The sequence below is a fragment of the Chanodichthys erythropterus genome, chromosome 3 (assembly GCF_024489055.1).
Source record: "Chanodichthys erythropterus isolate Z2021 chromosome 3, ASM2448905v1, whole genome shotgun sequence".
In the NCBI taxonomy this organism is placed as follows: domain Eukaryota; kingdom Metazoa; phylum Chordata; class Actinopteri; order Cypriniformes; family Xenocyprididae; genus Chanodichthys; species Chanodichthys erythropterus.
Window position 1 is genome coordinate 14,489,442 of NC_090223.1, and position 25,278 is coordinate 14,514,719.

Genomic DNA, 25,278 nt, shown 5'->3' on the forward strand with positions numbered 1-25,278 from the left:
TGTTTTAGTCAACACTTCCAGTTGTAGTTGTTGATCTGTACTGACTTCTGATGATCCACAGTGCTTGTTTTCTGCCTGTTGAAAAAATAAACATTTCAATTTTGTTTTGTTCTTAAATTATTTCACTTTAGTCTGAACTTTACATTTTACTGTTGATAGCATTTAGTGGATTTCACTTTCAACCTGTTAACGGTCAGTCCCACGTTTTAGCATCCCAGATAGCAGAACAATTGCAGAACATTTCTCTCAAATTATGAACAATCATTCTTCTAGTAACATTAATAGAATGTATGTGCAAAGTTACCTGGTTGTTAATAATGTTCTTAAAAAGTAGACATAAACATTATTTATACATTGTTTGAATAAGGTTTTTTAAATGTCCTCAATGTTGGGAGAAAACAATCTTAGAACAACATTCTTGGAACATCCTTTAAACAATTAGAATGAAACTAACTTCAATTAAATAAGATTGTGTGTGGGGGGGTTTTAAAGAACATCCTTGGAACATGGAAAAATCGCCTGTCCCGTAATTATTGTTCCTAAATTTTCTCTTAAATTTATGTGAAGGTTTGCATGTGTTATAATTAAACACTTTTTAAAACAAAGTTCATGAAATCACCACATATTGTCATTAATATATATTAATGAATGTTCTGCCTATCTCCAATGTTAATCTTGAGTACATATAGAGTAACAATGAATCCTTCATATCTCCAAAAAGTCTTTAGTTTTGTCATATTTATAAAAGATAGACTCGCTAAACAAGTCTTTCCGGAAAAAGCTGAGATCCTGGAGGTGTATCTGCCTTCAGTACTGTGGGCAGAGCTAAAGAGTGCGTGCAGCTTCTGCAATGTACAACTTCATAACACTGAAACAGTATATCTGGAGTGGAATGGATGATATACTCAGCCAGTTGCTGCTATTGGGGGAGGATCACTTTCCTTTCATGGAGTTCGTCTACTATTCCTTGTGGGTGTGCAGATCCTCCCTCACTGTGGGAGTCATCGAGGACAACGACTCTATTATCTCTTACACCCTAGGACTATCAACAACTCCAGCAGCCATCTCTCTGCCTGCTCCAGAGAAAACACTTCGTCCCAGCCCGGAGTGTACTGGAATGACAGCGATTCCAGTGATGATGCCTATGCCTGCCACGGAGTCTTAACCTGAGCCAGTGCCTGCCATGGACCACGAGTTTGAGCCCCCTCCATACCCAGAGTTAATGCCAGCCACAGAGTCCACCCTGGAGCCAATCGTCAGATTCAGCGAGGGGTCAGGTCTAGAGAGACAGTTCTCAGATGAGCCAGTTGAGTAGCGCTGGCTCATAAATTTTTCCACTGAGCTCATCCCTCTACATCCTATCACACTATCATTCTTGAAGCTATCCCACCCAATATCCTTCCCACCCCATTGCCACCATCATCTCTGCTGATTCCATCATATTCCCCAGTATTACCTGCTCCTCTGGTGTCTCATAGCTCCTCAACTCCACCCTCGCTGCTGATCCCCTCAAGTTCATTGGCTGGTTTTGCTGCGGACTTCCTGGCCTCTAGCTGCGCCTCTTGGTCCTCGCTCCTTCCGCTGTCGCCCTCTTCTGCCAGGCCCCTGCCTCCACCTCGGTCACTCAAGTCGACAAAAGTCCTCCAGGTCTGCGATGTCGCCCTGGGCTGTCATCCTTGTGGCTTCACCTGGGTCTCCACCTCATTTTGCTCCACCGCTGTTGGTTGCCACCCAGGCTTCACCCATTAGAACATTTAGGACTCTGCCTTGGCTCCTCCCTCCGTCAGTTCCTCCCTGTCATCTCCTCCTGTCTCCTGCCCATCTTCAGCCTCTCCTCACCCATCTCCTAAACCCCCTCCCTCCACAGCTGGACCTTTCCTTTCGGCACGAGGATGTGCCTAGTGGGAGGGGGAGTACTGTATGTTATGTTTTGTGTTAGTTTCATTCATGTGTGTTTGTTTCCTGTGCTTCAGTTCAGTGTCGTCTTAATTGCATTGTAGTTAGTTTCCTTGGTTTCTTACGCTCAGGTCTGTCATTATGTTCCCTGTATTGTAAAAAGCGCTATATAAATAAGATGACTTAACTTTCCTTCAGTAGACTCTGTTTGTTAACAGCAGGTGTCATCTCAAATGGCCAATCATCACTTGTAAAGTGAACCTAATTGATTTATGTAACTGCATTAACAATTCAACATTCAACAAAGAGCTTACACTGCTTAAGTGTTAGTTTTAACACCTGTGGGTGACACTCACAGACCAATTATTCAAAAGTAATCTAATCGAATTTTGGCTACTGGATTAGATCAAATCATGAAAATGGGTTTTTCAAAACAAAAAAAGGGATTTTAAAATCAGATTAGATCACAAATTCCAATTTTGGTTTTGATCTGGATTCACAATCAAATCATCAGTTTGTGTTGTTCAAAACGTTTTAGTAAGATTGGGATACCTTTGATCCAAAAATCTGGATTATACTGATCCCAGCAGAAGGGTGGATTTCAGGAACAAAAATGTAATAAAACTTTAAAACTGGTCAAAAATACAACATTTGCATTATAATACACCCATATTTCTTATTTTACTTTTGATTAGTTTAGCTGTTAAAGTAATAAATTAGAAGTGGACATTATATCTATTAAGCTTTTCGGTAGCCTTAAGTAAAAAAAATAAAAAAAATTGTGGCATCATAAAATAGTTCCTAAACAGTAAATATCAAACAAAAATATATTTAATTTTAAGTGTTTTTTTATCACTGTTTATCACAAGCATAAGAGATGAACCAGTCAAAAGTTCTTTGCAAGCGAATGTAAGGTTTCTCGGGTGAACGCTACACAAAACATTTCTGAGAGAACACAAAAGCATTGACATTTTTTTCCCCCCATCTCATATTCCTTCTATCACCATGTATGTACCATGTGCATTTAAAGGGGACATGCACAGAATCGGCACATTTTTAATTAAGCCCCAAAATAGGCATTTAAAAAATTGAATAATAAAAAACCTTTGGGGTATTTTGAGCTGAAACTTCACAGACACATTCTGGGGACACCTTAGACTTATATTACATCTTGTGAAAAAGGGTTCTAGGGCACCTTTAAAGGATTAGTTAACTTTCAAATTAAAATTTCCTGATAATTTACTCACCCCCATGTCATCCAAGATGTTCATGTCTTTCTTCAGTCGAAAAGAAATTAAGTTTTTTTATGAAAATATTCCAGGATTTTTCTCCTTATAGTGGACTTCAATGGCCTCCAAACTGTTGAAGGTCAAAATTACAGTTTCATTGCAGCCTCAAAGAGCTTTAAATGATCCCAGACGAGGAATAAGGGTCTTATCTAGAGAAACCATCACTCATTTTTAAATAATAATAATATATGTTTTATATACGTTTATAAATGCTCATCTTGAACTAGCTCTCTTCTTCTTCTTCTTCTTCTTCTTCTCCTCTATTTGAATTCCAGCAGTGTAGACACTGCTAAGTGTATTACTGCCCTCCACAGGTCAAAGTTTGAGCTAATTGTTATTTACTTGCACTAGCATATTGTATGTAACAATTTATTTCAAACTTTGACCTGTGGAGGGCAGTAATACACTTAGCAGTGTCTACACTGCTGGAATTCAAATAAAGAAGAAGAAGAGAGCTAGTTCAAGATGAGTATTTATGGTTAAAACATATATTATTATTATTATTTTTGAAAATGACCGATGGTTTCTCTAGATAAGACTTTATTCCTCGTCTGGTATCATTTAAAGCCTTTTGAAGCTGCACTGAAACTAATTTTGACCTACAACCATTTGGAGGCCATTGAAGTCCACTATAAGGAGAAAAATCCTGGAATGTTTTCATCAAAAACCTTAATTTCTTTTCGACTGAAGAAAGAAAGACAAACATCTTGGATGACATGGGGGTGAGTAAACTATCAGGAAATTTTAATTTGAAAGTGAACCAATCCTTTAACTTATTCTTTGCAATCTGGCAAACACGCGCTCTCTCTACACTGAGGAAGAAATTTGCGGATGATTTGAAAACTCAGACAAGTAAGCTGGAGTTCAGCGATCTTCATTTAAGATTTTCTACTTAAATAAAAGTGTCACTCAGTCGGTCTGTGTTCTGTCACAAGCTCCAACTAAATCTGCGATCAAAGTGTAGGTTTATATCCAACAGTTGTTCTCAAACTGGGGTACGCAAACAAAGTGCTGAGTTTTACTGTTAATTTAATTCTACTACACCTTAAAGTAACATTAAAATGCCTCAGGGGTACGACACTCTAAAAAGTTTGAGAACCACTGATCTAAGGAAAAGGGATATGTAGAATTGCACAAGTGCTACTGCTAAGAGTGCATTGTCAATATGCCTGTTACTTTGATTAAAATTTCTCATAAGCTTAATTGAATTGGTCTAAAGAGAAAATTAACAGTGGTACAGCAACAAAACTCCACTTAGTGCAGCTAAAAGCGCTACATCGCCTCCCCTTTGGGATGTATACATCATCAGAGTGGAAATATAATCATCATGTCAATTTTAGAACCTTTTGTAAACCCAGCCAGTATAATCACAATGAAAGCATCCAAACTGCAATATTTAAAAACTGCAAAGTGTCAAATGTGTAAACAATATGATTTACGCACTAAATCCCACATAAACTGCACAATCTGCATATTTTTAAATGCTCAAGACAGACATTCACTACCTGAACCTCACAGTGATTGGCTTCCACCCTGTGTTTTTCACTTGATTTTTGATCTGTTGTCAATCCCACAATTCACCACGCAAGCGTAAAGCTCAACTTCCATAGAAATGAATTGAAAATGCTCTCTCTGCGCCAGTGGACACACACTGTTAGATTGCACCACTGATGTAAACAAAGACACTCACATTTAAATGGAGAAAATCCAAGATTTTGAGCGAACAGTTTAAACTGAATCTATTTTCCCATGTTGAAAAAGCAAATGAATGAGTTCAGAAGACTAAAAATATAACACACACATGATGTTGAGCAATTAGCTAATGTGCTTGACAGTTACAATTGCCATCATCATGTCTTTGTTTCATGAATGAAAAAGTAAGAGTAAATGACAGATAGTTTTTAAGTATTGAAGTCAAACCTGAGTACTGACGTCCTCCATCTCTGTATCATCAATTCGGCTGCATCTGTAAACTTCTCTGTAAACTGTGCCTATATATACACAGTGTGGAAAATATTTTGCATTCTTAACAGCACCTGTTGTGGCAAAAGTGAAAATAAAAAGTGAAAGAGTTAAAAGGACGTCTTTTGTGGGGAAATCTTTGAGCTGATTTGAGCTAAGGTCACCTTTTTTGCATGTACTAAAGATGTGAATGTTTCTTTTCTGCTATTTCTGTTTTATTTTTTTATATTCACAGACTACATGTAATGATTGTTTTAATTATTGATATGAACAGAATGATTGAGATGATATGTAAATCTTGAAAAGTTGGTTTAACTGGAATGAAATGTTGAACTATTTCTTTAGTAAAGTATTTCCTTGTTAATTTTCAGGGGGAAAAAAACTTTTTTTTTCTTCCCATTAAGTCAGAAAGCTTCTTAAGATTGCTGAAAATATATAATGGTAGAAACCCAGCTAACAAATTATGTTTTAAAAATGTTCTAGGAGCGTTTTCCAAACATTCTATTTTGGTTATGGGAATGTCCAGTTTTCTTAATGTTTTTTTTTTTATTATTATTATTTTTTTTAAAGATGGTATGATGTCCCCAAAACATTCTTTCAACTTACTTTTATGTAACAACTCAACATTCTTTCTAGGAACATTGATTTGTAACATTCCAAGAACACAAAAATGTCCGGTTTCCTTAATGTCCATAGAATGTCATTTAAAGTATGATGTTCCTGAAACATTAATTCAACTTAATTTTTATTAACAAAAGTTATCAAAAATGTTATTAAATAATCCAATGGAGAATGTTGTAGGGACGTGGAACACAGCAAAATCCTCAGTGTTAAATGAACACTACTCAATGTCTATATGCGTCTATTCTACAGTGTGTTAAATTAACACTGAAGGAACTGCAGTTAATGAGATAATTTCCTCGCCATTGACAGAATTTTCCATCAATTTGTGTTTTCACTGTTACAGTAGGGGGTGCTATTACACATCTTTTGAAAGAGTACAAAATCTCTGGATCAAAATGAAGGAGATCAAGGAAGAAGCAGAAACAAGTGATAACATTTGCGATAATGATAAAACACAATTTTTAAAACTTATTTTTAGTTATTTTTTTTTTTTTTTTTTTTTTTTGCAGTGTGCGTTCTCGCCCGCCAGTGTTTTCCTTAAATATGCTCCATGAAGGAATCATTTATGCCGTTTGGAATGCTGTTAGCTTATATATTAAAAATAGGAAACTCCCTGACAAAATTGCTCAGCAACCTTCAGGGGGTCAGAGAGTGGAGGAAAAAAAAAAATATTTTGTCCATTGTTAATGTTAGTTCACCATTAGCTACATAACTTTATCTTAATAGCTTATAAAAATTGGCATTTGTAAAAATTTACATAAGCCAAAATTTAAAAGGCTTTAAAAGTATTGATGGTTCATGTTATGTTCATGATCTACCCATTACTTTCATGCAGTATTTCAAAACATTTTTGTGAGTGATGTGTCTAAAAACCTTTTATACCTGATTGCTTCAATACTGCCGGATCTTTTGCTGTAGAATCACAGTAGTGGTAATGTAAATTAAAGTGCATTTATATAAAACACTTTTGATAAGTGATTAGACACTGTATGAGGTCAGTAAATCAAGCTACATCACTACATAATTACTATCATCATCAACTAGCCAACATCACCTGATTACACTTTTCTTTAACAATATCTTCTCTTCTACGATGTTTATCCTCAGCGCTTCCAGGTTCTACACCAGAACGGTGGGTCAGTATTGGCCGGCTCTGGTCAATAAGTTGTTATTTTTGTTTTGATTTTGCGCACAAAAAGTATTCTCGTCACTTCATAAAATTAAGGTTGAAGCACTGCAGTCACATGAACTATTTTAACGATGACTTTAGTACCTTTCTGGACCTTGAAAGTGGTAATAAATTGCTGTCTATGGAGGAGACAGACAACTTACGGATTTCAACAAAAATATCTTTTGTGTTTCACAAAATATAATTTGTGTTCCGAAGATGAACAAAGGTTATATGGGTGTGGAACGACATGAGGTTGATTACTTTCAATTTCATTTTTGGGTGAACTAACCCTTTAATATAATATAATCATTTAATCATCTCATTAACTGCAGTTGCTTCAGTGTTAATTTGACATGATTAGACCCATATAGACATTGAATAGTATTCATTTAACACTGAGGCTTTTGCTGTGTGCCACGTTGCCACAATATTCTCCATGGCATTATTTAGAAACTTTATTGATATGAAAGTATGCTTCAGGAACATCAAACTTTAAGGAAACTGGATATTTTTTTGTTCTTGGAATGTTACAAATCAACGTTTCTAGAACGTTAAGTTGTTACTTAAAATTCAGTTGAAAGAATGTTTCAGGAACAAAATGGATAAGGAAATGGTTTTCTAAAGAACAGTTTGTCGATACTAGTTCAACATTTCTTACTAATTAGTGTTTCTTTTAAGCCGAGTTCAGACTGCACGATTTTAGCCCCGATTTTGGCTCGCCGACAGGTTTTGAGAAATCGCTGACAAATGCCCGAAATCACAGGCAAATCGGAGCTCGTTCACGCGAGTGACAATCACGCAGTGTGAATGAGCAAAGACGCGATATGAGAGAAGCGCAGACGAGTCGCCGACACCCGTGAGATATTTGGCATGCTAAATATCTGGACCTGTCGGCGATTCAAAATCATGCTGTGTGAAAAGTGTTCTGACTGAAAACTACATCACCGATGACTGACAGCCAATGAGAGAGCAAGATACAGAACAGTGGGGAGTTCGGGGAGGAGTTATAGACCACAATATCAGCAAGCATGGCTTCGTTTCAGATAAACATTACAATTATATCAAACAAACACAAAGCACAAATATTTGCTTGACCATCCGCAACAGCAGCACATTGAAAAGTTATTTATTTAGTTCCAACTGTCTTTGCAGAACACACAATCCACAGTCTCCCCAAACATTTCCTCCTCCATATTCTTCTTTTCTTTATGTTGTTTTCGCTGCAAATCAGCGCACAGGCAATTCATATTTCAAGCTTCTTGCGGGCTACTATTTTTAATAATAATCCCACCGTGTGTCTCAATCAGCTCCCTAGTTCAGTAGTCAGGGCACTGATGAGGGTATCAGCCACATTCACTTTCATTATATACTGAGTCACGACGTAGGGAGCTAGGGAGCTGATTGAAACGCAGGGCCAGTCTCACATGATAACTCCGGTCTTGCACGCGTGATATCGCGTTGTTTCCTTGTCATGTCTCGCGTGTGTTTGGTTGTGAAACGTAGTTTGCGTGCCAGACAGAGTTGTCGGCGATTCTTCCTATTGTAAAGTCACGCAGTGTGAAACCTTCTATCGCCGATCCATCGTGCTGTTTGAACACAGCAGCGACTGAATGCTGGCCAAGATAGTCATGCAGTGTGAAAAGAACAGTGACCCGACTACTTTGAAAATCGTGCAGTCTGAACTCGGCTTTAGTGACATGACTTTTTAGCCCAAATATGGTGTCCCATACTAGGAATTTGTGCTATGCCACTTCCAGTTTTCTTTTTTTCTCTCTCTCTTTCTTCCTCCCTACAACAATACAAGGAAAGCTAAACAGTAATTACTAACGCAATTCATGAAACTGTCTTAACTGATCTCTGTACCTGCTGAAACTACTACAACCATATATCTATAGCCTACTCTCTGTCTCTCTTCCTGTCTTCTTCTGTCTTTGTATATGTATATACACTGTTTTTTTCTTCTTTTCTTTTTTTTTTTATTGTTGTCCCGTATGTATAAGTTACTAAGTTTTTTTGCTCAATAATAAAAAAAGGAATTTGTGCTATGCATTTCACCCATCCAAGTGCACACACACTAACACAGCCATAAGTACTGAACACACACACACACACTGTGAACACACACCCAGAACAGTGGGAAGCCATTTTTTGCTGTGGCACCCGTGGAGCAATTAGGGGTTTAGTGCCATGCTCAAGGGCACCTCAGTTGTGGGTAATGAAATTGGAAAGGAGCGCTGTTCATTCACACCTACATTTCTTGCCAGTACTGAGACTCAAACCTGTGACCTTCGAGTTACAAGTCCGACTCTCTAACTGTTATTTAATTTCATTCCAGTTAAACCAACTTTTCAAGATTTATATATCCTCTCAATCATTGTTTATATCAATAATTAAAACAATCATTACGTGTAGTCTGTGAAGGATTAAAATAATAAAGACGGAAAAAGTAAACAAATTAAACATTCACATCTTTAGTACATGGAAAAGGGTGACCTTAGCTCGAAAAAGCTCAAACATTTACCCCCAAAAGTCAATAACCTTTAAACTCTTTCACTTTCACAACCAATAATGTTAAGAATGCAAAACATTTTCCACATCACATCGTGTGTATATATAGACACAGTTTACAGAGAAGTTTCCAGATGCAGCTCATGACTGAACTGATGATACAGAGATGGAGGACGTCAGTACTCAGGTTTGACTTTATTTCTTCACAACTAAAAATGTTACTGTTGTATTGTGTGTGTACATTATATTTACAGGTAGATATATAAACTATATACAGTCTGTAAGTTTTGAGAATAAGCAAGATTGAAAACCTGAAACAGGATTAAACATGAAAACCAGCACCAAATTAAACACACAATTATCCTGTTAGATATCATTGGTTTACACATATTTGAAGCTAGTGCTATTTGTTTACAGCTTAAATTTATATCTATGCAGACACTATTTTCCAAAGCGAATGAAATTTGAAGCTTGTCACCTCCAAATGATCTTTGTCTTTTTTTTTATTAAAAGAGCTTTCACGTGCTGTACACTTCTCTAACACTCCTCTTCTTATGATCTCTCCACATTTCCACATTTCTTCTGTCAACATAATGTAGCAAGTCCAAAGAGTGTTTTATGTTCTGTTCAGATAAATCTAAGTGATGTATGTTCTTTTATTATGTTATGGTTCAGCTTGTGTGGGGCTTTAAGGGGTGGGAGGTTCTCTTGAAAGTAGAGCCTGCGTGGTGTTGTGTGGGCGGGGTTCTGGGGGAAGTTGGTTCGCTGTCAAGTCAAATTTATTTATATAGCGCTTTTTACAATTGGTAATTGTTTCAAAGCAGCTTTACATATTAGGAGCACAGAAAAAAGAGAAGTGGTTAAAAATAAGCTGTACAAACAAGCGTGGTAATATGTAACATATACAAGATGGCGCTACATTAAGCCAATGTCGGCTGACTCCCAGGGGTGGAAAAAACCCCCTAGGAGAAAAACCCAGCGTGCTAACACTGGGAAAAAAGTCCTAGGAGGGAAAAAACCCCTTGGAAGATATATATAATATATGTAAATGGATATGGAGATCAAAATCTGAATTATACATTTTTATTATAGAGATTAAAAATAGATTATATATAAATATATGTAAGCGGATACGGAGATTTAAAAATCTGAATTATAGATGCAGCCAGAACTGGATCTGTAGGCCCATTGTCTCCTGGGCTACGTTGTAGTCAGGTCCAGACACAGGTTCTCCATCTGATCTGGATACGGCCTGGATCCAGCACCCGGCAAACCTCAGGATAAGCAGAGAAACTGATATTAGCGTAGATGCCATTCTTATTCTGATGTACAGGTATATCTAGTGTTATAGGAAATGTTCTCGGTTCCGGCCGACCTAATTATTGCAGCGTAACAATCCTTTAACGGATTTGAAAAATGTTAATGTATTGATAATGTGTTATGTGTATGCAAGAGCAAAGAGATGTGTTTTTAGTCTAGATTTAAACTGACAGAGTGTGTCTGCTTCCCGAACAATGCTAGGAAGATTGTTCCAGAGTTTAGGTGCTAAATAGGAAAAGGATCTGCCACCTTCAGTTGATTTTGATATTCTGGGTATTATCAACTGGCCTGAATTCTGAGATCGCAATAGACGTGAAGGACTATAATGCACCAAGAGCTCGCTTAGATATTGGGGAGCTAAACCATTTAGAGCTTTATAAGTAAGTAGCAAGATTTTAAAATCTATATGATGTTTAATAGGGAGCCAATGTAATGTTGACAGAACTGGGCTAATATGGTCATACTTTCTGGTTCTAGTAAGAACTCTAGCTGACGCATTTTGGACCAACTGTAGTCTGTTTAAAAGCCGAGCAGAACAACCACCCAGTAGAGCGTTACAGTAATCTAGTCTTGAGGTCATGAATGCATGAACCAACTGTTCCGCATTTGTCATTGAGAGCATATGTCGTAATTTAGATATATTTTTTAGATGGAAGAAGGCGGTTTTACAGATACTAGAAACATGACTTTCAAATGAAAGATTGGTATCAAAGAGCACACCCAGGTTCCTAACTGAGGACGAAGATTTAATGGAGCACCCGTCAAGTGTTAGAGAGTATTCAAGGTTTTTTCGTGAGGAAGTTTTTGGTCCAAAGATTAGGATATCAGTTTTTTCTGAATTTAATAATAAGAAATTTCTTGTCATCCAGTTTTTAATGTCAGCTATGCATTCTGTTAGTTTTGTGAATTTGTAGGTTTCGTCAGGGCGCGAGGAAATATAGAGCTGAGTATCGTCAGCGTAGCAGTGAAAACTAACACCATGCTTCCTAATTATCTCTCCTAAGGGCAGCATGTACAGAGTGAAAAGCAACGGTCCTAGTACTGAGCCTTGTGGTACTCCATATTGAACTTGTGATCGATACGACATCTCTTCATTAACTACTACAGACTGATAACGGTCAGATAAGTAAGATTTGAACCATGCCAAAGCAATTCCACTAATGCCAATATAGTTTTCAAGTCTTTTTAAAAGAATGTTGTGATCGATAGTGTCAAAAGCAGCACTGAGATCTAATAACACTAATAGAGAAATACAGCCACGATCGGATGATAAGAGTAGATCGTTTGTAACTCTAACGAGAGCAGTCTCAGTACTATGGTATGGTCTAAATCCTGACTGGAAATCCTCACAGATTCCATTTCTTTCTAAAAAGGAGCACAGTTGTGTTGAAACTGCCTTTTCTAGTATCTTTGACAGAAAAGGTAGATTCGAGATTGGCCTGTAATTTACTAAATCTCTCGGATCTAGTTGAGGTTTTTTAATAAGAGGTTTAATAATAGCCTGCTTTAAAGTTTTTGGCACGTATCCTAGTGTTAAGGATGAATTAATTATATCAAGAAGTGGACCTACAACCTCTGGAAGCATTTCTTTCAGTAGTTTAGTCGGCATTGGGTCTAACATACATGTTGTTGATTTTGATGATTTGATAAGTTTAGATAATTCTTCCTCTCCTATAGCGGCGAATGTTTCTAGTTTTACCTCAGGGACACTACAGTGCACTGTCTGAAGCGAAACTGTAGACGGCTGCATGTTTATAATTTTCTCTCTAATATTGTCAATCTTGCAAGTAAAGAAGTTCATAAAGTCATTACTGCTGTGCTCTTTGGAAACGTCAGCAGTTGAATCTCTGTTTCTAGTTAATTTAGCCACTGTGTCAGATAAATACCTAGGATTATGTTTGTTTTCTATTAAGAGATTTGAAAAATAAGTAGATCTAGCATTTCTTATAGCCGTTCTGTACTCAATCATTTTTTCTTTCCACGAAAGGCGAAAAAAGCCTTTAGCTAACATGTCTGCTTTGTCCTTGTTAGAAATAGCAAAAAATATTTTGTAAAACAGTGTTGCTACACATTGTTTAAAGACTTAAGTCTTTATTTAAGACCTTTTAAGACCTGAAGAAATGAAAATGAATATAGTAAGCACATAAAGAACAAACTTACCCATTCTCAAAATGCATTGTATTATGTTTTTATATGTAAGCATTACTTAAAGGTGCAATATGTAAGATTTTCTGTCCGCTAGAGGCCTATTCAAAACAAAGGTGTAGCTTGGTGAGGCCAAGTTTGAGCCCGGAATTTTGGGACATGTAATCTTCACCTCACATCCGGTGGAAAACAATAGGGATTGGACTCTGGAAGAAATCAAGTTCATGGATGTGATTATTAATATTTAAAATGTTTGAGATATTTAAAACTATACCAAACATGAAAGAGAAAAATCAAGATGCACACAATAAATCTTTTGTAGTATATAGACATTCTTACTGAACTTTCAACCAGGGTGAAAGGAAAAGGAGTGGGGAGAGGGGATTTAGGATGAGTGAGGAGAGAAGATTAGGCAAATGGATTTCTGTGCCTTTGCTTCATAATCTTTTCTTTAGATTAGCAAGTTTATTGTTTTATTGCATGGTGTCTATTTTTTTGTGAGAGCTCTTATCAGGAATTTCAGTCTTACACTTGATTGAATTTTTTCAATGACAATTTTTTTTTTAACCCTGTAAGACTTGATTTTCCTGCTAGACATAAACTGAGATCAAGTGCCCTGCAATAAAGCAATATAACTCATCTGGAGAGAAGATCTCAAAAAAATAACATTGGACCACGCCTTGCTCTAAACTGTCCTCACACTTCTACAGTATGCAGAATTCGGAAGAGTTGTGTACACCGAACATGAGCAGCGTGTCAAAAGATAATAGAACCCATTATAATCTGTGATATTTTCTACACTGGATGCGGCGCTGAAGACAGCTTCCAGAATCTACAGTTCATGAATCTTCCAGTTCAATGCTGGATTTGCACAAAGGCTTTTACTGAAAGATGGAGCAGTTCTCATTTTAAAAGCAGAAGCTGCTGTTTATTGGCTTCAAACTGTAAGTACGTTTTATTGTCTGTACATGTCATTTAAACTTTTAGTTCTGTTGTTAATTTTGTTTGCATCAAGGATGTAAACAAGGACCAACACATTTTTGCTTCGCTAGCCAGTAAATTCTGCAAACACCAACAAACTTCTATGTTCATAGACAAACAGTTGTTCATGCTATAAATTAAATGCTACTTTACAAAAATGCTACTACTCAGTCATATATTCGGCTACGGTAAAGCTTTAATCAGGATAAAACTGTATATTGAAAGCTGACAAACAGCATATCTAAACACTTTGACACAAATGCAAAAATGAAATACCATTCATAAACGTCCTTTTTCCAGGTTCTGCTTGACCTTCTTCATCTGGGTCTCAATTTGATACAGCAATATAGATGCCATTATTTACATTTCCACTGAAGCAACGAATGGTAAGGGGCGTGGTGTTTCTGGACGCTTCAGTGAATCACAATACACTGGGCCAGCTAACCAATCTGAGGACATTGTGTATTTTGTAGGGAGTGGCTTCATAGACCCAGGAAGTCAAACGAGCCGTTCATATGACAAAGGAAACAGAGGTGTAGAATAAAGGTAAAATATATGAAAAATGTGGCTTTTTAAAAAAAACAAAAACGTAGCATTAAGACATGTTAAACTGCGCCTCAAAAACACAATCAAGCCTAGAAAAAAAACACTGAACCACCCCTTTAAAAACACTGATCCACCACTGTGTGCATGTGCATTTCAATTGATGTTATGCATTCATTATTTTTGAATTGGCTTCTAATTGTCCAACTATGTAATTGGCATGATACATTTTTACTTGACAAATAAAATGTTATATTTGATTTACTCTGGATTCTTCTGAAATATTGGAGTCCGTTATTTCCATAAATCTGCGTCAGGACAGGTCAAACTAGAGAGCCCTATGAAAGGATGTTCGCACATCATGGGACTTCTGAATTTGTCTGTTGTTGAATTAGCAAGTTGCAGTATCGTGACTAAGAAAACTGTATTTTTCTATGAACAAGCATGTGGCGGTTCGACTCAAATGCATTAGTAAACTCTGCACCCTCTGACTAAGTATCATAAACTGGCGAATTTATGTCCGTGAGAACGCAGTCGGCCAATGCAAATTCTCTGAGTGATGGGTCTGTAATGAATGAATAATTGAAAGTATGGGATACCCAGAATAATCAAATATCTAAATTAATACATAACAAATGATTAATTTCTAATTGGAAACACAACCTAAGAGTAATAATCATTTGAAATTGGAGTCAGATTAAACAAGTGAAATTAAGTGAACTTCACAGGGGTGGCTGAAAAGACATACACGCGTTAACCTTCGCCCAGGCCGTCTGATTCTGTTTTTGGGCCGATGGGGGGTTTCCTACACCCCCATTAATGAGTGACATATTTAATCTAAATTTGGAAATGGAAGTGTTCAAATGGAAAACAGAGTTCAAAATCAATCTGTTTACATCATTACTTCGCTGTGCATAAGCACGATGTAGATTTTCCGTATGGTGCGCCCGTATACTGCTAGTTTATATTTTATAAATCCTGATGTGGGCGTGGAAACATTTGTACATCAGGCCCCTGGTGTGTTCCTGTATCATCAGCTACTGATACAGCATCTCATTCCTTACTCTGGGAATCAAGGTAACTGTTACGCACACTAGAGCATACAAAGTATTGCGCGTTGTGGGTAGTCTGTTTTCTGTGTTTTCTGTTTTGTGTGTGTTTCAGTTTCCATTGGTTCCGCTGCCTGTCATTCACCACCAAATATGACACCCTCCTGATTCATGCTGCCAATTACCTTCCGCCACCCTCTTTAAATACCCGGATCTCCTCCTTGCTACCAGCTTTTTGCTCAATTCGTTCATGCTCATTTTTGCTGCTTGCTTGTACGCTACCTGTTGTTATAGTTTGTGAAATATTGTCAGATATTTTCTTGTATTTTTGTATGTCTGTTGAATACTTGTTTGGGAAGTCCTTTGTTTTTGTGCTTGTACAGTGTACAGTTACAGTTACAGTTGTCTGTTCTCGCCAGTCATCACCTTGTGTGTGAGGCTGGGAAGGTGTGAGCAGGTAAGTATGTTACGCGGCATACATTGTACAACACGTACAATGTATTTCCATTTTGTATTAGACACACTAAGTTTTGGAGAGAGTGCCACCCTTTGTATGTGTTTTGCTTTATTTATTTAATTTATTTGACACGCTTCCCACCTTGTGTTTGTTATTGTTATTTGTTCTCATATTGTACAGATTGTTATAAACACTGAGTGAAATAAACACTGAGTGAAATTCAATAAACACTGAGTGAAATTCACATGACCTAGCCATCGTTCTTGTATATACACATGCAGAGCTTTTAAATGTTATTTTTCCCAATCTCCCCTAGCCCAAATAAAAATAATAAAAAGATAAGGGATGTAACAGTTACATACATAACCTAGACAATTCATTATATTTTCACTGGCTACTGTAAGTGTTTATGAAGCACATTTATCATGGCAAGAGAAAATGTGATCAGGTGATGTTGATTATGTTTTGATGAAGGCATAATCATTATGTAGTGGTCTGATTTTCTGATCTCATTTAGAGTGTAATCTTTGAATTTTTGGAGTTATTTGGAGTGTTAATTTTACGATTACATCTCTGCCACACACCCCATTGTTGCCAACTACGCATTGTTGCCAACTACATCTGTGTGTTATGAGCCGGCCTCCTTTCTTTAGAATCGTTAGACTGAAGTCTATACTTCACTGAGCTCCAAGGAAGTCATGAGTGCGTGTGGGTTGGCCCTTCTTTTTGGGCCGTCCCTATATCTGGCCTAGGCTAGTACTTTAGGAGTGTCTTTTAGACAGAGGCGGTTATGCTGTAGCTAGCCCCTAGCATGCTGTAGCTCGGAGCAGACTACTCCTAGGAGAGTCTCTCCTGCTTAGGACTGGCAGCTAGTGATCCTAGTACGCCTCCTCTTATTGTGAGAGTCGTCCCCAGCCAGGGCCCACCTTCTGCATTAGGCTATTAATCCGAGTAGCAGGCTTTGCAGCCTCCTCAAATTGCCTGGGTCTAGCTGGGGCTCCTCTTGATATTGGTAAAAGCGCTATGCTGAGCTTTAGTTCCCTAGTGGTGTTAGGTGTTTAAAGCTTTTGTAGAAAGCCTCCCCGGTGGTTATCTCTGAACTTTGTTAGACTTCCCCTTGTTTAGAGAGTGGAATGCACTATGCTGAAGTCTCTACTCTCTAGAGCTTTGGTAGTAGCTTTTTCTGGTCGAGCTTTGAGCAATCTCTCAGCCATAAGCTCCTTGATTTTTATCGTGAGGTCAATTGTTGCATGCCTTTCCTGTGAAATTTCTTCCTGTTGGGGTCTCCATTCCTCCAGAGCTGAGCTCAGACAGTCTTTCTCATCTTCGATCGAGAGTTTTTGCTCAGGTTTTTACCCTCAATCTCTTTTTTGGATTAGCTCACCTTGCTCCCAGGGCGCTGTGCCACATATGTACCCATCAGCGATGCACAGGTAGCGTATCAAGTACTCCCTCCTTTCAGGACGAGTTGAGCTCCCTTGGAGCTCGAACATTATCCCGGGGCCTGTGGCCGTGTTAAGCTAGAGTGGTAGACCCTATATGATTCATAAGCCTGTTCGCATAGATTTCTCCCTTTGTTTTAAGGGTGGGAAGCGCTATGTTCAGTACACAGCTCGTTAGGGCAATGTAAACAAGTATTCCAAGACTGCAATACCTCTAGTAGCTGTTTCTGCTGGAGTTGATTTGCTACCAAGTAGCTGGCCCTCTTTGGGTCTCCTTGGGTGCAATCCTCCAGGTTCAGCTAGGTTCCTGCGTGTTCCTAGTTTCCTAGAGTTGAGTAGATGGTTATCAGGTAGCCCAAGCTCCAGTGGAGCCTCCCTGATACTAGCCGTGGAATTATAGATCTGCTAGCAAGTAGTTGTCCCTCGAGCAGGCCACCTTAAATGTGATCCTCTGGGTTGAGTAGGTCCTTAGCATGTCCAGCTAAGTTTGTATCCTAACTCCCTAAAGTTATATCAGAGTGTAGGCTCTTCAGGAGCCTTCCTGGTACTTGCTTGAGTTTGGTCAATACTCATCTCAGTTGAGTCTAATTTGCACTCCCCTCGCATTGAGGGTCGTTCCTTAGAGTACAGCGTTCCCGAGTTCTGGTCGGAAGGTTGAGGCTTTTCCTGGTAGATCAGTATTTTAGGCTTTAGGTACTACCCTCTCGTGTGTGGGTCGTCATATAGAGGACTTCGCTCCCTAAATTGGTCCTAAAGGTTTAAGAGGTTCTTTTAGTGAGAACTCCCTTGGTAGATCAGCTCCTGTTGGGGCTGGTATGCCTCTTATTAGGGACCCTATGTAGAGTACTCAGCCTCCAGAGCGCCTTGTTTTAGAAGTGCTCTGTAGATCTTAACCAGAGCGGAGTAACTCCCCCCGATTGCAAGGGTTTTAAGTGTTTTGCTGAATCCTGCTCCTCAGGATGCCCATCTCTACAATCCAGTCTGAGTTGGATACTGCCAGTTTGCAGTCCCTGTTTCTGGACACCTCCTCTTGAGGCAAATGCTTTAGAGACTCTGTTTAGGTAACAGACAGGTTGCCGGCCAGACTTGGTCACTAAGATATGACCAAGGTGGCCTCCCTGGTGGCATTAGAGGTAGACTATTCTCCCTTGAGAAGTGACTGGCCAGGGCTCCTTTCGGCTCCCTGGCCACATTCCCTTTTTTTTTTAAAGTTGTTGGTTCCAAGCCCTTAAGCGGCCTTGGTAGGCCTCTGGATGTTTTTGGGGGCCATTTTGAGGCTTATAGCTTGAGCGTTGGCCAAGCTATAAGCCTTGGTCACTTGGTCACTGACAGCCTATTAGACCCATAGGAGGAGTGATTTTGACATTTCTGTTGAAATTGTTCTTCTGTTTTTGTCAGCCATTCTTTGGCATGCACTCCCCTCAGCATGGCGGTGTGGGTATTCCGTTCCCCATTAGCATTCTAGGACGCAATGCAAGTTCCCTTATGAAAGGGAATGTCTCAGGTTATGCATGTAACCATGGTTCCCTGAGAACAGGGAATGAGACATTGCATCTCCCTGCAATGGTATCTTAAAGATGGTATCTCCCTGCAATGGTATATATCTTAAAGAGATTTAAGATAAATACACCAAATGCTATCAAATGTAAAATGTAAAGTTCAGACTAAATTGATTTTATTATTTAAATGTTTGACCAAAACAAAATTATCAAAGTAAATGAAATGTTTATTTCTTCAACAGGCAGAAAACAAGCACTGTGAAACATCAGATGTCAGTACAGATCAACAACTACATCAGGAAATGTTGACAAAAAAAAATGAATCTATTTCACAGACTTCATATTGAAGGCAGACATCACAAACTGAGAGCTGCAGATGTTCTTCGGGTAACATCTGCACATTCATTAAAGTTCCATGAGTCTTGTGCTGAAGAGGAGCTGATTCAGACTTTCATACAAAAACTACTGATGATGAACTACAGAGCAAGATACATTAAAATTAATGAGACCAATGAGGAAGATCACAATGAACAAGGCAGTTATGATTCATTTAAACAAGAGGCTGATTCTGATTACTTTTTTTTCAATTTAAGGCCAGTTTCTAATAAAAGAACAAGTCAATCTGAGGGAATCCACCCGATGGATGTTCAGATGGCTGTGTTTCATTGTGCCGATAGTTTCCTGAAGCAGCTGTTGGTCACTAAACTGTCCCAGTGTCAGTACGCTCTGCCTCTGCTTGTTCCTGATCCATTCACACAACAGATTGAGTTTCCTCTCTGGACATTCAGACAAATCAACAAGAGCTGGAAGATCAGAAACACCAACAATGAAACCATCAGTCGAAACCAGCTGATCTACAAGGCAGAAACTCCAATGGTGTCTTTCTTCAGTTTTGGCTCTGTGTCTTCATCCAAGTCTGAGCTGATAAACAGTCTGATCAATGAGAAACACAACACGTTCTTCCACAGGAACTGCCCAGGCAGCAGCAGAACCAGAGTCCTGATGGATGGAGTGGTGGAGATCGCCTGGTTCTGCCCCTCTGGATCACATGATGATAAATTCACTGACTGTGTTGCGTTCTGTAATCTACACGGTGATGCAGGAGACCATCAGAAACAGCTGCAGATCCTCACTGAAATGGCCTCAGTCATTGTTGTTCTTCTACCCCGACTTCAGAAGAATGACAAAAACATGATACAACTTCAACAACTCTACAAGGACTCCAAGCCACTCATTTGTCTTTTTTACTGAAGATAAATCTGCTGTAACTGTGATGAAGAACAAATATAGGATTGGTCTGAAAGACAGAAATCAGTCAGAAGTATATGAAGGTCTCAGAAGAGCTATAAATGAGTGTCTCTCAGAATCATCTTTCACTTTCAGACTTGAAGATGTGTCCAAACACTCAGACATTAGAGTAGATGAGGAAGATGATGAAGACTGCAGGAGAGGAAGAGAAGCAGCACAGCAGATGATGAGTTTACTGGAGAAGAAAGATCTGACAGAAATCAAAGGATCAGTTCTGCCCTGTCACGGGAAACTGTGGCATCAGTGGAGTCAGAAGAACAAGGAACTACATCGACCTCAAGGAAATGAAATAGAAATGGATATCAGTAGAAAACAAACAGAGATGAAGAAAATCCGAGAACAACAGCATGAATCTGACATCAGTGAGTTTATGAAGTTCTTTATTAAAGAAATGAACTCAGATACTGGACATCAGATGTATTTCATTAATTGGCTCAGAATATGCCTGGATGCATATATCGCAGCTGACTTCTCTGTTCTTCATCACAAATATGATGAAACATGGTCAAAGATCTTAAAGCTGAAAGAGAAACATGAACCAGAAAAACTGACAACTAAACAAGCAGAGCTTGAGAGCATATCTGAGAAATTTCAAGCTGCAGCCTTTGGTTTGGAGAACATCATGCGGGAAATCGGTCAGATCTATGAATCATGTTCATCTGTGAAGAAGAACAAGAAAGACCTGCAGTTTGACTTCTCTTCTCTCCCGAGTCTTGCAGCAGAGATGATGATCTCTGGATTTCCACTGGAGCTGATGGATGGAGATGCTGCTCATGTTCCTGTGATCTGGATCTCTGCTGTTCTAGACGAACTCATCCAGAAACTGGGAGACCAGAGAGTCTTTGTGCTGTCAGTTTTAGGGCTTCAGAGCTCTGGGAAATCCACCATGCTGAATGCCATGTTTGGACTCCAGTTTGCCGTCAGTGCTGGCAGGTGCACCAGAGGAGCTTTCATGCAGCTGGTCAAAGTGTCAGATGAGATGAAAACACAGATGAACTTTGACTATATTCTGGTTGTTGATACTGAGGGTCTTCGTGCTCTAGAACTGGCTGGAAGATCAACAAGACATCATGACATTAAATTGGCCACATTTGTTGTTGGTCTTGCAAATCTGACATTGATCAACATCTTTGGAGAAAACCTCTCTGAGATGCAGGACATTCTTCAGATTGTTGTTCAGGCCTTCATGAGGATGAAGAAGGTCAAACTGAATCCCAGCTGTGTGTTTGTGCATCAGAACGTTTCAGATATCACAGCTGTAGAGAAAAACATGGAGGGAAGGAGACGACTGCAGCAGACACTGGATAAGATGACAAAACTCACTGCTAACGAGGAATTCTATGATGCAGAATGTTTCAGTGATGTCATTAGATTTGATGTTCAGAATGATGTGAAGTATTTTGCTCAGCTCTGGGAGGGCAGCCCACCTATGGCACCACCAAACCCAAAGTACTGTGAGAATATTCAAGAACTAAGGTAAAGTATTATGTCTCATGCCTCAAATTCACATGGAATGATGTTGACACACCTAAAAGATCGTATTAAAGATTTCTGGGAGGCTTTACTGAAGGAACATTTCATCTTCAGCTTTCAAAATTCCATTGAGATTTCAGCCTACAGGAAACTGGAGACAGAATACAGCAAGTGGTCCTGGAGTCTTCGCAGTGCCATGATAGAAACTGAGAATAAGCTACACAACAAAATAGAAAATGAAGCAATTCACGAGGTTGAGGAAACTGATCTTCAGAGAGAACTAAAGAAGACAAGTCAAGAAGTGGAAAGATCAATGTCTGAATTCTTTGAGAAAGACAAAGATAAAGATATACTGATTCAGTGGAAAACATCATTTGAAATGAAAATCAAAGATGTCCAACAAAACATTTTCAGAGAAACAAAAAGGAAATTAAATGAGATTCTTCAGCAGCGAGACCTGAAGAAAAAGTCTGATGATCATGAAAACACTCTCTATGAAAAGAGTAAAGAACTTTCTGTAAAACTCAAAGACAAAACAAATGATAAAGAAACACAGAAGAAAAAGACTGATGCTCAGAGGACACATCATGAAAACACTCTCTTTGAAAAGAGCAAAGAATTAGCTTTAAAACGCAAAGACAAAACAAATGATGAAGAAACACTGAATAAAGAGTTTGATTTGTTTTGGAAACAGATTGTGGATATAATCATCACAGACACTCCTCCACTCAAAAACTTTGAGATAATGAGAGATGTGAGAAAGATCCTCAGTGAGGGGCATCTCCCTGTTGACCACATTAAAGAGGACAGAGAGTATATCAAGATTTTCACTATGTCAAGTTATTGTGAATATGTTATTTTCAAAAAGTCCTCAAAAAATGGGTTTAAAGAGACTGTAAAAGGTGCTTACAGAAGATTTAAAAAAACATTGGGATACGTTCGAACTCTGTCTCCAGAGAAGGAAGCTGAAATAAAGTCATTTGTCACAGATGTTGAACAGCAGACAGACACAATGATTCAGTCATTTAACATTTCAAAGATGGGCTACAAAATCAGTTACATTCAACAACTCATAGATTACATCAAGAAAAGAGTAACAGAACATGAGGAAGGAGCAGTGAAATATGAGTTCACGAAACAATTCCTTGTGGATTTGGTTCTTTCCATCTGTAAAAGAGCAAACAAGATGATCACTGACCAGCACAGACTGTTCAAGGAAGCAATATATGTCAAGAAGAAGAGAGAAGAGTACTATAATGTTTTCCAGAAATACTGTCATGGATCAACATCAGCTGCCATTTTTGGAGAGATCATCTGTCAGAAACTTAAAGAACCCATTGAGCAGAGTGTCTACAAGAAGACTGCCAGAGACCTGACGGATGAAATGAGATCAAACTGTCAATCACTGAATGGAAAGAGATCAAATCTGGAGAAACACATCCTGAAGACACTGGCAGATGATGAGGACTTCAACAAATACATGAACTACATTCATAATCTCAGAGATCATTTCAAGAGTTTCATCAGAGATGAAGTCAGTCAGTACATCACTGATAAGTTCAGTGTCAGTGTTTTACCCAAGATGAAGAAGAACATTAAACTCCTGCAGCAGAAGATCATGAAAGCAGCACATGAATCTACTGAACATGTTCAAGAGAACAGAGGAGATGTTGATTTGTGGTTGAAGAGTTTCACACAGCAGCTCTCAGATGAGCTGATCTTCTCTGAAAAAGACCTCAGTGGAGTGAAACATGATGATGTTGATGATATCAACCTCCTAGAAGATGTGATAAGACAAGAACTTCTTGCTGTAATGTCTGATATCTGCAATAGATTCAACACAAAGACTTTTCCAGTAAATTTGGACCATAAGTTCAGACCAGATGACCTTCTGATTGATCACTTCTGTCAGTGCTGTTGGGTTCAGTGTCCGTTCTGTGGAGCCATCTGCACCAACACCATAGAAAACCATCATGGAGATCACAGTGTTCTGTTCCACCGTAATATTGGACTAAATGGAATATATTACAGAAATACATCTAACTTCTCTACCCATATCTGCACATCAGCAGTAGCAAGCAGCACTCTATATTTTTATCCCAGTGACTCAGATGATAGCATCTTATATAGAGATTACAGAAGAGCAGGAGGAGTTTATGCAGACTGGAGCATCACTCCTGATCTCTCTGAACTGCCCTACTGGAAGTGGTTTGTGTGCAGATTCCAGAAAGATCTTGAAAAGCAATACAATAAAACATTTGAAGGGTGTGTTGAGATAACAGATAAATGGAAAAAAAATACTCAAAACAAAATGCTATTGAGAGTTTGAATAAATACCTCTAAAGGAGATTAAAATGAATCTCTCAGATTCTCCACATATCACAGTCAGAAATTAGTTTCTCTGACATTTATCAGTGAGTCTCTTAAGTCAACTACAACTCAGTAGAGCAAAACTTCTTCAAATACAAGAGGATTAAAGACAGGATTCAATTCCACATACAAGTATCTGTGAAATGATCTTAACTTCAAAACAACATAACTTAATGTAAATGTTTCATGCTTTATGATGCTTTGCTACTGGCACAATCTGACTTTATATTCTGTCTCTTTGTATTCCGCACTTTGTTTGTCAAACAGTGCTGCTGGATTCTGGATTTTTGTGTTTGCGTACGGTGGTACTAAATTGTCAAAACGTCTCTCAAAATGTGTGCCACGGATGCAAAAAACTGAGAAAATTTAACCTGTTCTGAATATTTTTATGACGGATGAAAGTTTTGGAGGCAGTGTGCAAACGTGATTGATTTAATGTGAGGTTGAATTTTTTTTTAACGTGCAAAAGTTTTTCATGCGAATTTCGGACTCAGTCTGCAAAGGCCTTAAGAGTTCAATGAGTAAAGGATGCTTGAAGGTGTTAATAGTGATAATAAAGCAGTTTATTTTCATGACTTGAGGTGTCTATCTCTTAATCAGTTTTCTATGGCTAATCTTTTTCCTTAATACGGGTGAAATTCATATTGCCTCTTTAAATGTGAATGGAGCCAGAGATGTGAGGGGAAAAAATGGAAATATATAAGTTAATTTGACAGAAAAATTTGACAGTTTTATTTATGCAAGAAACCCATAGTGATCATAAAAATCCTGTTGAATGGTTCAAAGAATGGAATAATTTGTCTTTTTTAAGTCTAACAATTCTCTTAGTGGAGGAGTTGGTATTTTATTTACTAAAAAGTTTGTTCCTTGTTCAGGTAAAATGGAAGAAATAATAAAAGGATGACCTTTAAAAGTGATTGTGAAATGTATTTGTATTTGTTTTTATGTGTATATATGCCCCAAGCTTTTTAGATACACTGGGCACAAAATATTTTGTACTTAGCAAAATGGGAATTTGGACAAAGACTGGTTCATCTACACAGCAGAACTGCTGCTTTTCGACTGCAGTTTTTGCAAAGATGTCTTATGGGTACAGAAAATGTGAGTTGGAGAGCATTAATCATTCTAAAATCTATTCAAAGGATGAACTTGGACCCTGTAAGATTGACACTTGTTTACCTGCTTTATTTTCAAAGTGTGGAGTTGTTTTAATGTGAAAAAGCCAGAGACAAGACCACATG

The 25,278-nt window shown here is 38.3% G+C and overlaps 1 pseudogene; it reads left to right on the forward strand.

The window, feature by feature from the left end:
- The first annotated feature begins 9,624 nt into the window (after positions 1-9,624).
- On the forward strand, positions 9,625-24,010 carry LOC137017133 (interferon-induced very large GTPase 1-like; annotated as a pseudogene).
- The last annotated feature ends 1,268 nt before the right edge of the window (positions 24,011-25,278 follow it).